Raw genomic sequence first — 13,987 nt, forward strand, 5'->3', positions numbered from 1 at the left:
TGTTACCCCAATGGTAACGTCTGCTGACTGAACAACAGATGTCTGATCCTAAAGCCCCGCTATCAATCTATCAGTGATCCTCACGACCATGTCTGGCAGACCCTTGCGAATGGCTCGCGAAACTTCCTCAACTATCCAATCATGCAATGGTTTCTCTTGGAGACAGAATGCCCCACACACCCCTGCCCCCTGATAGCAGAAACTAGAAATAGGATCTCCCTCCCTGATGGATCCCTGAACTCCATAGGATTCGGGACCTAGACGAGCCCCAATCTGTCCTGAAACTAATCCGGCCCTAAAGGCCTCAAGATGACTGTCCATGAGCTCCACAATAGCCTCTCTAACTGAACCGAAAATCACTGGAGTCTGATCGATGATGTTGCGCATAATCTCTGCGGAAATGAAATCCCTCATCTGATCATCAAGCTGCCCGGCTCTAAAGCCCGAGCCAGACCCCTCCCCTGCACCTGAACTGCCAACTGATATCTCGCGCAACGTCACCATGCTGAAAAATATAACAATCCCTGATCAATTACATACTACTGCTGAGGGATCTCTCACATACTCTACTAGTTCCTTGGTTTCGCCTCGGCCCCTCTTGAATCGAGTACGGATCCTCTGCTTTCGGTAGTATGGGCCCCTACTACCTTCCACATCTATCCGTACTTTCCTCAAGAGTTACCTCAACTCCACCAAGTCCCCTTTACTCTTCTACTGATCTCTGCTACTCTCATCCTAGGCTTGCCCTAGGGAACCTCTAACTCTACCCAAACAGTCCTCAGCTGCTGAAGGCCTCCTTGTAATGCCAATTAGTCACCACCTGAATACCATCACATGTGACGAGGCTCAGATAATCCTTCAAGTAAAGGACTCGTCCCTACAACGGTTGGACTCAAACGAGAGCTGCGCAGTAGGGCCAAATCCAGCACTCTGAGATTATTCAACCCTGATCACATGTGATGAAACGTATTCACCTAATGGCTAACTCTCATCACTCAGAGTCCCACAAAGCACAAAGCAAGCAGCATTCGGATAAGGGAAACATACTCAGGCAAAACAATTCTCATAACCAGAAACTGCACCAGCATATAATGCTAAGCTCATACTTTCAGGCATAACCTACACAGGCTATCCTACTACTGTCTACTCATTACTAGCATGCAATTCTCATCAAGCTGAAACACATAAAGCAGGCACATAAGGCATCATCCTAGATCCTTAGTCCTATTCTAGCATGCTGTTCTACTGAAGCTGGAAACTGAAACTGAACTGAAACTGATACTGAAACTGATATCGAAAATAATAACATAACTTGTATGGGTAAATTGGGAGTACTTACTTGAGCTCGGCTGATTGCATGCACCACACCCTTTTCTCGTTTTCAAAAAAAATCTTTTCTTTCTATGTTCTTTTTCCAAAACCCTTATTCAAAAATGTTTTTCTTTTGAAAATCCCTTATCGTGTCCTTAGTTTGAGTTCAAATACACTCGAATGCATATCTGAATCCCTCAAACCAAGACTCTGATACCAACTTGTAACGACCCAAAAATCACGACCAAAAATTTCTTTAAAAGCATTACTAGAATCATATTTATAAAAACTGTATCATGTCATAACATAAATTCTCGAGTATTAATTCAAAGCATAATATCATTATCAGAGTCGAACATTCCCAGGCTAACTGACTACGGTGTGTGCACTGCAATCTCCCCGAGCTCCTCTTTTGAAAACTGGGTACCTGAAACCAAAACTGAAAACCGTAAGCACGAAGCTTAGTGAGCTCCCCTAATCTAACATATACCATGCAAAAACATATAAAGCACATACTGGGGCTTGCCCACTGCATCGGACCAATGTCCGGACTAACTGGGGCCTTGCCCCTACATCGGACCGAAGTCCGGAAACTGACTGGGACCTTGTCCCCTGCATCGGACCGAAGTCCGGACTAACTAGGGCCTTGCCCCCTGCATCGGACCGAAGTCCGGAGACTGTTTGGGACCTCGTCCCCTGCATCGGACCGAAGTCCGGGCTAACTGGGGCCTTGCCCCCTGCATCGGACCGAAGTCCGAAGACTGACTGGGACCTTGTCCCCTGCATCGGACCGAAGTCCGGGCTAACTGGGGCCTTGCCCCCTGCATCGGACCGAAGTCCGGAGACTGACTGGGACCTTGTCCCCTGCATCGGACCGAAGTCCGGAGACTGACTGGGACCTTGTCCCCTGCATCGGATCGAAGTCCGGGCTAACTGGCTGAACATAGCATAGCATAACATTTCAACTAGCATGAACACATATACTGCATACTACATCGGGCCGTAGCCCGGAACACATAACACATAACACATAAAACATAGCACATAAATCCTATCTGAGCCACGAAGGCATCAAACATGCTAACTACTGCATCGGAAACTACTGCTAACTGGACGAGCCGGCATTGTGGCCTTAGACCCGTCCCTACTGGAAGGAAACTCACCTGAGACTGCTGAACTCTACTGATAAATCTCTGGCTGCTACTCGACAATCCCCTGATCCGCTGCTCCTCCAGCTCTCCGAGCTATCAATATACATATAACACTTAGTCTGACAGTCAACTAAGTCAACTCTGGTCAAAGTCAACCTTCCAGGTCAACCCTACTCGCCGAGTCTTCCTAAAGACTCGCCGAGTTCATAAACTCAGGGTCTTTCTTATTCGCGACCCGACTCGCCGAGTCAGTCCATGACTTGCCGAGTCCTAGACAATCTTCAACCAACTCGCCGAGTTGCTCATCCAACTCGCCGAGTCCATGCCTAACTTCATCCGACTCGACGAGTTGTTCATCCTACTCATCGAGTTCCTCCTCATCTTCAAGCTACTCGCCGAGTCCACTCGAAGGACTCGCCAAGTCCAGTCGGTTCTACATACATGCAGAGGACCTTTGAGTCATGCATGGACTCCAAACTATAGATCCACTCTTTTAAGGTCTATTCCTTACGTAAAGTTGCAAACTTTACGTGTAGAGAAGGAGATCTAGGCAAGATATGCCATTAACTAGGGTGTAAGGCCAAGGGACTTCAAAATCAACACAATGACTGATACTTTATGCTTCTCCAGGCCCTAAAACACTTGAATCTGAAGTAGCAACTCCAGATCCGGCTTCTAACCCAAAATAATAACATTATGGCAAAAGAGCCCCAACAACCACACATAGATCTAGGTGCAAAAAGGGTCCAGGAACTAGTTTATTACCTCCAAGTGCTCAAAATGAACTCACAATCCCAGATCTATAGCTCCTTCTTGCTCCTCCAAGTTCCTTCTTCCTTCTCCAAGCTTTAAAGTACCTTCCAAGGCTCAACTAGGAGATATGACGGCTAGGGTTTGATATCCAGGGCTAAAGAGGCAGTAAGGAACCCTGGGAAGAAGATTAAGACATTTATATAGGCCCCAAGTCCCGAATTTAGGGTTTTCCACGTACAGACCAGACTCGCCGAGTCCCCCTGGTCGACTCGCCGAGTCCTCCTGGTCGACTCGCCGAGTCGGTCACTTACTCCCCGACCCGGATCCCGCTCGGACTCGCCGAGTCCCCCTTAGACTCGCTGAGTCAACCCCTAAACTTAGGGTTTTCTTTCCTTTCTTGGTCTTCGAAACTTTGGGTGTTACAGTTTTATTTTTTCATGTTTTGAACCGACTTCCACAAATTTTTATTTGAACCTCCATAATCGGTCACACTGTGGGAAGTGAGTGAGTGATTTTAAGACGATTGAGTATATAGAGTGGACACTACAATTGAGATTTATCTAATACTCATGACTACTTGAAATAGAGATTTTAAGTATTGGAACAATCCACACTCAGATATTACTTCATGGATCTAGGAACGAGTAATTCTAAGATGACAATATCTTTTATTCTTCAAGACGAGATGCATATGAGGTTTTTTTTGTAAAATTTGTTATGCATTGCTTTGCTCCAACACTATCCATAACTGGTAGTCATGAAGGATATGTCCACGTATTATTAGACGAGTAGACAAAAACTATGTAGTCAAAGTTTATTTGTTTCTCCTTGTAATTGGGAAGCGATTGATGGGTTTCGAGGCTCATAGAGATCAACAAATGGGTAGTGAAAATATAAACAATTATGATCAAAGACTCAAGAACAGATAGATCCAACTCAACTAATCTATGCAACTTTATAACAAAGTAGGAAAAACATACGTTTGATTTTTATAGGTTTCTTCTTTTGACGAGCTAGTTAATTGGACTAAAGCACTCAATGTAGAGTTCCTCTTATGTAATTGCACCCGAGACGCAAAACACTAACATATCCAAACCACCTTTGAACTTCTACCATAAGATAATCCATGAAAAATGAATCTGTGTATCGCAACGTCGTGGCAGTTCAATGTCTACATCGTGGGAACTAGGTTTCCTGTGATTCAAGGTTTTTGAGGGTTTTGGGATTTTATGACTGAAAGGTTTATTTCACACACTCTAAATGCAGATTTGGAGGCCTTTATTTATAGGGAGGATTTGAAACCATAGAGATAATTCACAAATCTAATTATATTTATCTAATGATTTCAAATAATTCTGGAATAGTAAATATTCATCTTTTTACTATTAATTAATCAAATTATGAATTAATTTACAAAATAAGTCCTTAAAATAAATATATTTTTAGATCTGTTTTTTTTATTCTTGTGTGTAACCCAAAATGAGAGACAATCTTCATCCAACTCGCCGAGTCAGTCCATGACTATGGGAAGTAATCTTCATCATCTCTCATTTGCACTTAGGCATCAATAATTGATCGGTCCAATACTTACTAGAGACAATAGTGAGTGGCAGTCCAATGCAACTACTATACGTATAGCAACTTTCTTTAAACAACCCTAATACATATAACTTCAAATTCCTTTGATCTTCATGATATCTTAATATGAACTAGAAAGACATGGATCTAAGGTCAATCTCATGGTTCAAGTTTTAGTTCCCCGATACCGAATTGTGGTGACATTCAAACTGACTATTGAATCTAATCAACTTAGTGTCGTCTTGGCCAAGCATTTTTGTTGTCAACACCAAATCAATGAGGGGACTAGAGATATATGGTTCTCCATTTATGATAGCACGATCAAATAAACTTTGCGTTATTAGGAACCATAAAAATGCAAACTTGGACCTTAGTTTTCTTCCATGCATGAGCTAGGGTGTTTTAACGAGTTAAGAAGGTAGGATTTTTGGTGTTGAGCACTTAATAGCCATCCAAGATCATGAAGTTGGAAACTTTATGATTAAGAACATCATTTGAGGGATAGATCTGGATTTTGGATGAAAGAGCTTAAGTATTAAGCTATTAATGGGAAGAAAGGGTGGCAGCTGCATACATTGGGCATACCAAAGGGTACGCTACGCATACGTGGCTAGCCCCTCGAATATGGTCGAATGTGTAGTACGTCTTGCATACCTGTTGAGTACACCCAATGTACTCACCGAGTTGACTTGGTTGACTTTGTCTTTGACTTTGACTAGGATTTTGACCAAGTTTGACCTAGGGGTATTTTAGGTATTTTGATTATAAGTTAAGTTTGGTCATGTTCCAATGAATAGGTGATCGTTAGAACTGATACTCGGAGTAGTGTCATGTTCAACGATCTTTCAGATTGGGAGGTGAGTCTTATCACTATACTAAGGGGGTCGAAGGCATCAATGCTAACCCATAGGATTATGTTATGTAGAAAGACTAGGTGATGGCTCCTGACATTTCATGAAAGACTTGGATATGGATCCCAATAAATTATATGCAAGACTAGGGTTTGGACCATGGCAGTTATATGTAGTATGCTAGTTGTCTGTGTAATACTTGCATGGAAAACCAAGAGGTGGCTCTTGGCACTTGTCTGTGAGACCCAGGGTTTGGCCCCCGACCGGGAAAGTAAAGACCATGATACGACTCATGGCATGATGGAAATTATAAGACAATGGATGGCAGATAGAAATATCTATTTTATGTATGGTATGTGGTATTTTGGGGAGCTCACTAAGCTTTGTACTTACGGTTTTATGTTTATGGTTTCAGGTGCTTCTGGTACTAAAAGGAAGGGCTTAGGATGACTGCACCGCATCTACCAGAGTTTTTCACTTTGATAATTTTCAATATTTACTCTGATGTTTAAATAATACATTCACTTTGATCGGTTTTGGAACAAATCCTTTGTATGGTTTATTGTTTTAAAAATGAAAATTTTACTACGGATTTTTGGGATGTTACAAGTTGGAATTAGAGCCTTGGATTGAGGGATTTGGGCACACTCTTGGGTGTGTCTAAAATCAAATTAAGGATTTATAAAATATTTTAAAATAAAATGAATTCTAATTTTTTTTTTTAAGAAAAAGGGGGTGTGATGTGTGCAATCATCCGAGCTCAAGTAAGTGATTCCTAGAATACCCATACTTTTGATAAATTATATGATATGAATGTTTACATGATAGGATAAGGCTAAGGATCCATTCAGGAACTGTATGATAGATTTGCTTGATATATGATGCCTTGTAGCCTAGGAGGAATTAGATGTTATGATGGATTCGGAATCTGTATTGATAGAAGTTATTGCTAAGTGTATGCTTTAAAATTGTATACGGTTAGGATCATATATCCATAGAATAATTGATTTGGCCTTATTTACTATTCATTGTTTGATTGTTGTCCTAGGGAAGATTCTTTTATTCAATAGCCTATTTGATCCTGTATTGTGTATAATTTGCATGCACAATGCAACCGTAAGTGAGAGTAGAAGCTCCTAGCATGGTAGTAGTAAGTGAGATTGGGATGTCCTTTGATTTGTGGCTCAGAGTGTTACTGCACGAATGTTGCTTGGTTTGTGCTTTGTAGGACCCTTATTAATGTGAGTCAACCATTAAGTGAATGCATTAAGTCACATGTTGCAGAGGTTAAATAATCTTAGAGTGATGGATTTGGCCATATTGCACAAATCTCGGCTGAGTCTAACTGTTGTGGGGTTAAGTCTTTCACTAGAAGGATTATCTAATCTTTGATGTACGTTATCTATTCATGAAGTAGTTAGCTGAAATTAGTGGGATTTCTTCAACAACTGAAAGCATGGTGAGGTTGGGAACCTAGGAGAGCTTAGGAAGTCTTCTAGTGAGTATGGATGTGATGTTTAGCAGGTATTTGGAATACCAGTATGAGAAGATGACTTAGAAGATTCGAGATAATTCTTGAGGAAAGTATGGATAAGTGTGGAAGGTAGTATTGGCCCCGTACTACTGAAAGCACATGATCCATACTCGAATCAATAAAGGTCACGAATATTCTAGGAATCCTGTAGGATGAGGATTTTTATGGGAATTATCTGATTATTGTATGGTTGTTTTCAATATGGTGATGAGCACTTGTGGTGGAGGATCTAGTTATGGATTTGGTGTTGTCATTGAATCGATCGATGAGCAATTGTAGGACTTCATCTTGTCAGAAATCACCCACAACATTTTGGAGCAGACTCGTGTGATCTTTGGTTTGGTCAAGGAGGGGATTATGGAGATTTTGGATGAGTGTCTGGGCATGTTCCACACTAAGATTTTGGTTATAGTTGGGGCTCTCACTCTTTACTTCTACGAGTTTCGTGCTTATGGAGCTCTCGAGTTCTTTGGGAAGTAGGGCCCCAGTGCTAGTAGGAGGTGGTTAGCTGACATGGTGAATGCCTTCTGGACGAGCTTCCGCCCAAGGTGTCGAAGGTCAGATTTGCTTCTTGTCTTCTGAAAGATAGAGCCCCAAGATTGGTGGGAGGAGGTGGAGTTTGCTTTGGGAGGCGAGACCATTGGTATGATGATGTGGGATGAGTTTGTGACCCGATATAGGTCAGAGTTTGCACCAAATATCGAGGTGCATCAGTTGGTGAGAGAGTTTCAGGACCTTCACTAGACGATTGAGACTGTAGCGGAGATCACGGCAAAATTTAGGGAGAGAGCCTTATTGGTTCCACAGTATGCCGCATATGAGGAGATGAAGAAGACTTAATTATTGGATTAGGTGTCTAAGCCCATAACTATTATTGGTATGTATTCGACCCGAGAGTAGCATGGGCCATTTGGGTTGCATATCATTAGGACAATTTGTTAGGATGGACTTTTGAGAGAAGGTTATTTATGGTTTATTAATATATTATAAGTAATAATATATTAATATGAAATCATATGTTTTAATTAGTATTGATCAAGAATTAATTTTGAATTAATTTAGTGGTCGAAAGAGACTAATTAAATCTATGGGGACTAATTATGATAATTAGTTATATTTATATGTGTTGGGCTTATGATCCATGTTGGACCAAGTTTATGTATGGATACATAAACACTTGGGCCACATGAACCATGGATCATAAAACTCATGGGTATGGATTTGGGTTATATCCATGACCCTAGAAATCCCACATATAAATAGATACTTCATTGCCCAAAATTGCCATTTGTATCTTTTTAGAGTTCATGGTGTCTTTTGTGTGCATGGAATTCTCTCTCAAGTTCATCCTTTGTCCATGGTGTCTTGTGATTCCATTTGAGGCTTCCACACTATTGGGGCTAAGCTATTTAAGGCCAAATACACCAAGAATTCAAGCTCCATTAAAAGGTATGTCATGCTAACTAGTATATTATATTTTTATGTTAAATGCATGCTAGTTGTAAAATTAATACCTTGGAAACCATTTGCATGTATAATTAGTGAAAACATAGATCCAAGGTATTTAGGGTTGTATGTGCACCATAAGATGTTGTAGTATACCAAAACCCAACAGTCGTATCAGAGCCATGGGTTGTTTTCAATTATACTTTATGCAAATAGCTGAAAAAAACCAAATTTTTGCTATCCGGACAGCAGACTCGACGAGTCAATGAACAATTTCATCCAACTCATCGAGTTGGTTCATGCACTCGACGAGTTGGACCCCATGACAACATATCTTCGAGTTTTTTGGCATGTTTTGGATTAGAATCGCTACCACAAAGTGTTATTGTTCATAAAATTTGTTTTTTTGATACTATGGTAATGTTTATTCTCATCCAAATAAATGATAATAATCAAAGTTTCAAGTTTTATACATGTTTAAATGATGCTTGAAAAATGTTGATTATGAATGTTCGTGTTTATGAGTTTGTTTAGATTAATAGAAAAAATTATGAGATAGTTGTTTTCAATCCAAATTAATCTAGAAGTTGGTAATAATATGTGTTTTTGTAACTTGTCCTCAAGTTACTTGAAAAGTCACATTTATGAATTTTATAACTCAAAATTTCCATAAGGTATGAAAAATGAAGAGTCACATTTTTTAAATGCTTTTAAAGTCTTCCATAACTTGTCTACAAATTATGGAAATTGAAGAGTTTTTCCATTAAACCACTTTAAAACTCATAAGTTATGGAAACCAAAAGTTTTTGAATTCTTCAAAACTTGTCCTTAAGTTTTGGAATTTGTAAAGTCACCCCATATACACTTTAATTCCAAACTCTAGAATTTTAAAAGTTAAAGTTCAAACTTTATGGACTTCATTAAATTAATTAAAGTGTTTAATTAAAAGAGTTAATAATTCCATAAAGACATGGTTTTAGTTTAATTAAATTAAGAGTATAGTTTAATTAATAAATTAAACCACCAAGTATTTTAAATGTTTAATATACACCCTTATACTATTATAATACTAATAGTTAATACTTATATATATGTATAAGAACAAAGTCAGTCTTACCGTTAGTAGGTCTCATTCACGAAGCCGATCTAAAAGGGGGGGGGGGGGGTATAAGGTTACTGCCTATAAAATGGCAGTTTAATGGGTGTCCACTCTCACCCACCGCTTCCTTGACCGGTGGAGGGTCGTTAGCCGAATGGGTAGGACAAGGACTATAATTATCCCTTCATTAAAAGTATTAATGATAAATACTAAGTAACTAAACCTTTTATAAATACCCAATCTTAGTTACTTAGGAAAAAGTGAATAAGGTGCTAATCCATGAAATTACACTTTGCACATTGTTTAAGTCGGTTAGTGGAGCTTGTGTGGTTAACCGGCACACTAACTCATATTTAACAAGGTAGGAAAAGGGTAATTGAATGTTTATCATAGTATCGATGGAGCGTGTGTGGTTAACTGACACATCGATTAAGGGGTAAACACTTAAGGGTACCAAGTAATTTGCATGATTACTTCACACATTGTTTTGTGATCCTCGACATCCCAGTCACAAAACCTGAAGGGCACACTCGAGATTGAAACATGCCATTGAACAGTTCAATGAATCTCAAAGATCTAGGAGTTTCAAAAACCAATTAAAACCTAATAATATATATTTCGTTTTCATGGTGGAAATTGGTGAATCTTCATTCGCTTACCTTCAAATATTTTATAGCTTGGATTACGGCATCCCTCTTCCAAGTTATAAAAGTATTGTGTTGGGTCATAGCCTTAATATTTCATATTGGGTGTTATATTAAGGACTTTAAATCAACTATCTTGAATATCTCCCAAAAGATTTCTAGTTTAGACATTTATGATCTTCCCAAATCTCTTGAAACAAGCTTTCCTAAATGAAGATGATGTCCCATGGAAATCATACTTCTTTCACCTCCTCCAATTATTCTCCCTAACCCACAAGTTCCTGAAATGTTTAAGGTCACTCAAGACCTGTTGGCAAGAAAAGGTCTATTTGTGATCACATCTTGGAGATGTAGTCACATATTGACAAGCCGGGAGAGTTGGGTGTCAAAGTCTTGAGAAAGTTAGTGGCTCAACTACTTTCTAAGTCACATAGTGAGTTCTTTTGGAGCACCTATGAAACAGAATATGACAAGACCCTTAATGGTCTTATCTATTTGCTAAGATCAACTTCCTAAAACTTGTGGACATTGAAAATAATGACATTGGATATCCAGTAAAGATCTCTCTTCCTAATGGAAAGGGATTGGCCATGGTCAACTTGGTTGACCAAATGGTAAAAAGAAAGCCTAAGTCTGTGATAGTCCCATGTTCCATTACCAAAACATCCATATGTTAAATTGCCAAAGGAAGGGGCATTAGTTGCGAAGCTGCCAAATTTACCTAAGGATGTTAAAGTCAATAAGTTTGACTCTACTTCAGGTAAAGTCCACTATCTAACTCTGCTAAGTTTCTATTCTCAGATTCTTGATACATGATGTGATTGGGTCACATGTTGATGTTTTAAGAATCAAAGAAAAGTGAAAAAACTTAATGAAAGAATATGCTGAATTTGATCGCGTAGATGGATTTCTATCGCATAGTTTGAAGATCGGATTCTTGAGCTACTTCTTAGGAGTTATGATATTTTGCGTAGGAATAGATAACAAGTTTTCATATGGATTGTAAGGATAAGTTTTTATGCAAAGTTTAAAATAAAAGGTAAATCTTTTGATTTTATTTATTTTAAAATATCCTTACAATGGAATTTGTGAAAATCTGTGTTGCTTATAAGATTCCATTAAGAGCAAGAGTGGAAATATGAATTTGGTTCTTTCATTTGTGGTAGTGTCTAAATTTACCAAATAAGGAAAGATTCTCATCACCCAAGTTTTAGTTGGATAAAAACTTGGAATCATGCAAGTTGTATAGCATGATGAATGAGAACTTTCGAGCATTGGAAAAATTAAGACTAACTACTTGTTCACATGGATGTGTGAGTCAAGTGAAGGACTTAGGGATCGGGTACACATTCTTGTGCAATGGTCATAGTCCACCATAAAAGATCGATAAGACTATTCGTCATAATTTACTATAGCTCAGTAAATATGGTTATACTTACAAGCTTAAGTGTAATTCTGAGACATTGGAAAAGGTTCCAATGTATGGTAGAGCGAATAAGAAGAATCAATTTAGGCAGAAAGATAAAAGTTTCTCAAATCTGAAAAGATGGGAGAGTACTTTAGTATCATGTTTTAAGACCATCTAAATGATTTTGAGACCTTATCACAATTCATCCTCTAAGTGCATTCTGATAGTTAAGAGGAGGAGTTATGAATTGTTGAAGTGGTTAAATCAAGAAGATGATTCATACTTCGTTCCAAAAACAATTCTTAGAGTTATACTCTAAGATTGTAACTTGAGTGACATGTCTTAAAGAAGGTTTAAAATACTTATCAAATGTAAGAGTAAAAGTTTTCTACTCTTGTACATTTAAAATTGGTAAGTTGTGATGTTTTGGATAAAACAAAGACCAACTAAGGCCAATTGTGTGAAGTGTTTATATTGATTAGAATCCACACGATCTCTTGAATATCTGACAAGAAAGTCTTATATGTTAAGAGGACAGTGGGAGTCTTAAAGGTCTTGAAAGTATCAAGAACTAATTAAGAATAAAACCTGAAGTTCTTTACTAGCACACGACTTGAGGTTTATAACCTATCATGTTGACATATTCTGTGCCCATTCCAGTTAAAGTTGGCTTTGCATATGAGTTCTTAGAGTTCTCAATTGGTTGCACAACAACTTGGAAGCAATGGCAGACCCTTGAGCTGCCAGGTGGTAAGAAATTAAGATTGAGTTTAGTCCATATGAGTTTGGATTTGTCATTATCCTTGTCTTGTGACTATGGTTTTGACAATTCACATGGATAAGAACGCATACACCATTAAATCTAAGTGTCATAGGGTTTCTCTATGATTCATGAAAATAATGGTGAGGAAACACTTTCACTAAGTAGATTTTAGCTAGATAGCAATTGTGATATTTGCATTCTCAAAGTCATTAGTGGAGCGTGTGTGGTTTACCGACACACTGACATGGACTTGTGAGAAGTGGCAAAGGTCTAAACAATCAAGACTATGATTACGACATCCCTCTTCATAGTTCTTAAAATTGTTTAGACACACCTGTGAGCTATCTAAGATAAGGTGGATGATTATGATAAAGTTTTATCAAAGCAATCTAGTATCATAAATCTGAACTTTGGTAAGAAAGTCAATAAATTATATTTGTAGAAGTCCAGCTGATTTCTGAGTACATGTCAAAGCTAGTGGGAGCATAAGTGTTATGCTAATAATCATCATGTTAGTGGGAGTATGATAATTATGATAAGTATTGCAAGTTAGAAATGTTAAATACAGAAAACAAAAGGTTTCAATTGGGAAAGAGTTGTTTTGCTATAATTAAGGGAGAGGAAATTATACTTCATCTCAAATCTAAAAGCTTAGATTGAGGTTTTAATCGTATTTAGTCAAGCATATATATGAATGTTATGTTGGAATGGCTCAACATAAGAAAATTCTAATATATGGGTGCATTATATGCGTTCTAAAATTCGATTATGATTACGACATCCTTTTTCATAATCTGAATTATGAGAACTTGGCAAATTGAAATGGAAGTATTATAGCAAAAGACTGGTTTAGTCTTTATGTGAGACATCATGAATCGTGTCCCATATGCTTCAGATATAGGATCGATTTCATGTGCTATATTCATCCTTTCTAAAATTTTCCAAATGCCTGGGGCATTCAGAAGGGAAAAGGTCTAGAATTGGATATGACTAAAAGGATTAAAAAAATGTCAATGAAAATCTAAGGCTTACCAAATATTGGTTGCTCAAGGACAGTTGGAAGTATAGTGATAATTCTAGAAGGACCATATTGACATAATCTATAAAGAGGCAACTCTTGTTCAGAAGTGATAATCAAAATGGAATATGGAAATGTTTCAAAGTTAGAAATTATTCAATCTGTGTAAGATTAGGAAACGTAATGCAAGAAGGATGTTTCCAAGGAGTTGATATCCTTTGGAATGCTCTGTAATGTTTTTTGTTAAGTCTTTCTGACTTTGTGCATAATCATTACAAGAGGATCTATGCATATAAGTTTAGAATCTAACAGATTTTAGTAAATGGCATGAATTTGGAATTCTTGCATTTGCAGTAAGGATTTGGGACTATGAAAAGAGGATCATTGGAGTTATGTTCAATTGATCTATTTCACAAAGTAAAGATCATAGA

The sequence above is a fragment of the Lactuca saligna genome, chromosome 9, assembly GCF_052625555.1.
Source record: "Lactuca saligna cultivar CGN05327 chromosome 9, ASM5262555v1, whole genome shotgun sequence".
NCBI lineage: Eukaryota > Viridiplantae > Streptophyta > Magnoliopsida > Asterales > Asteraceae > Lactuca > Lactuca saligna.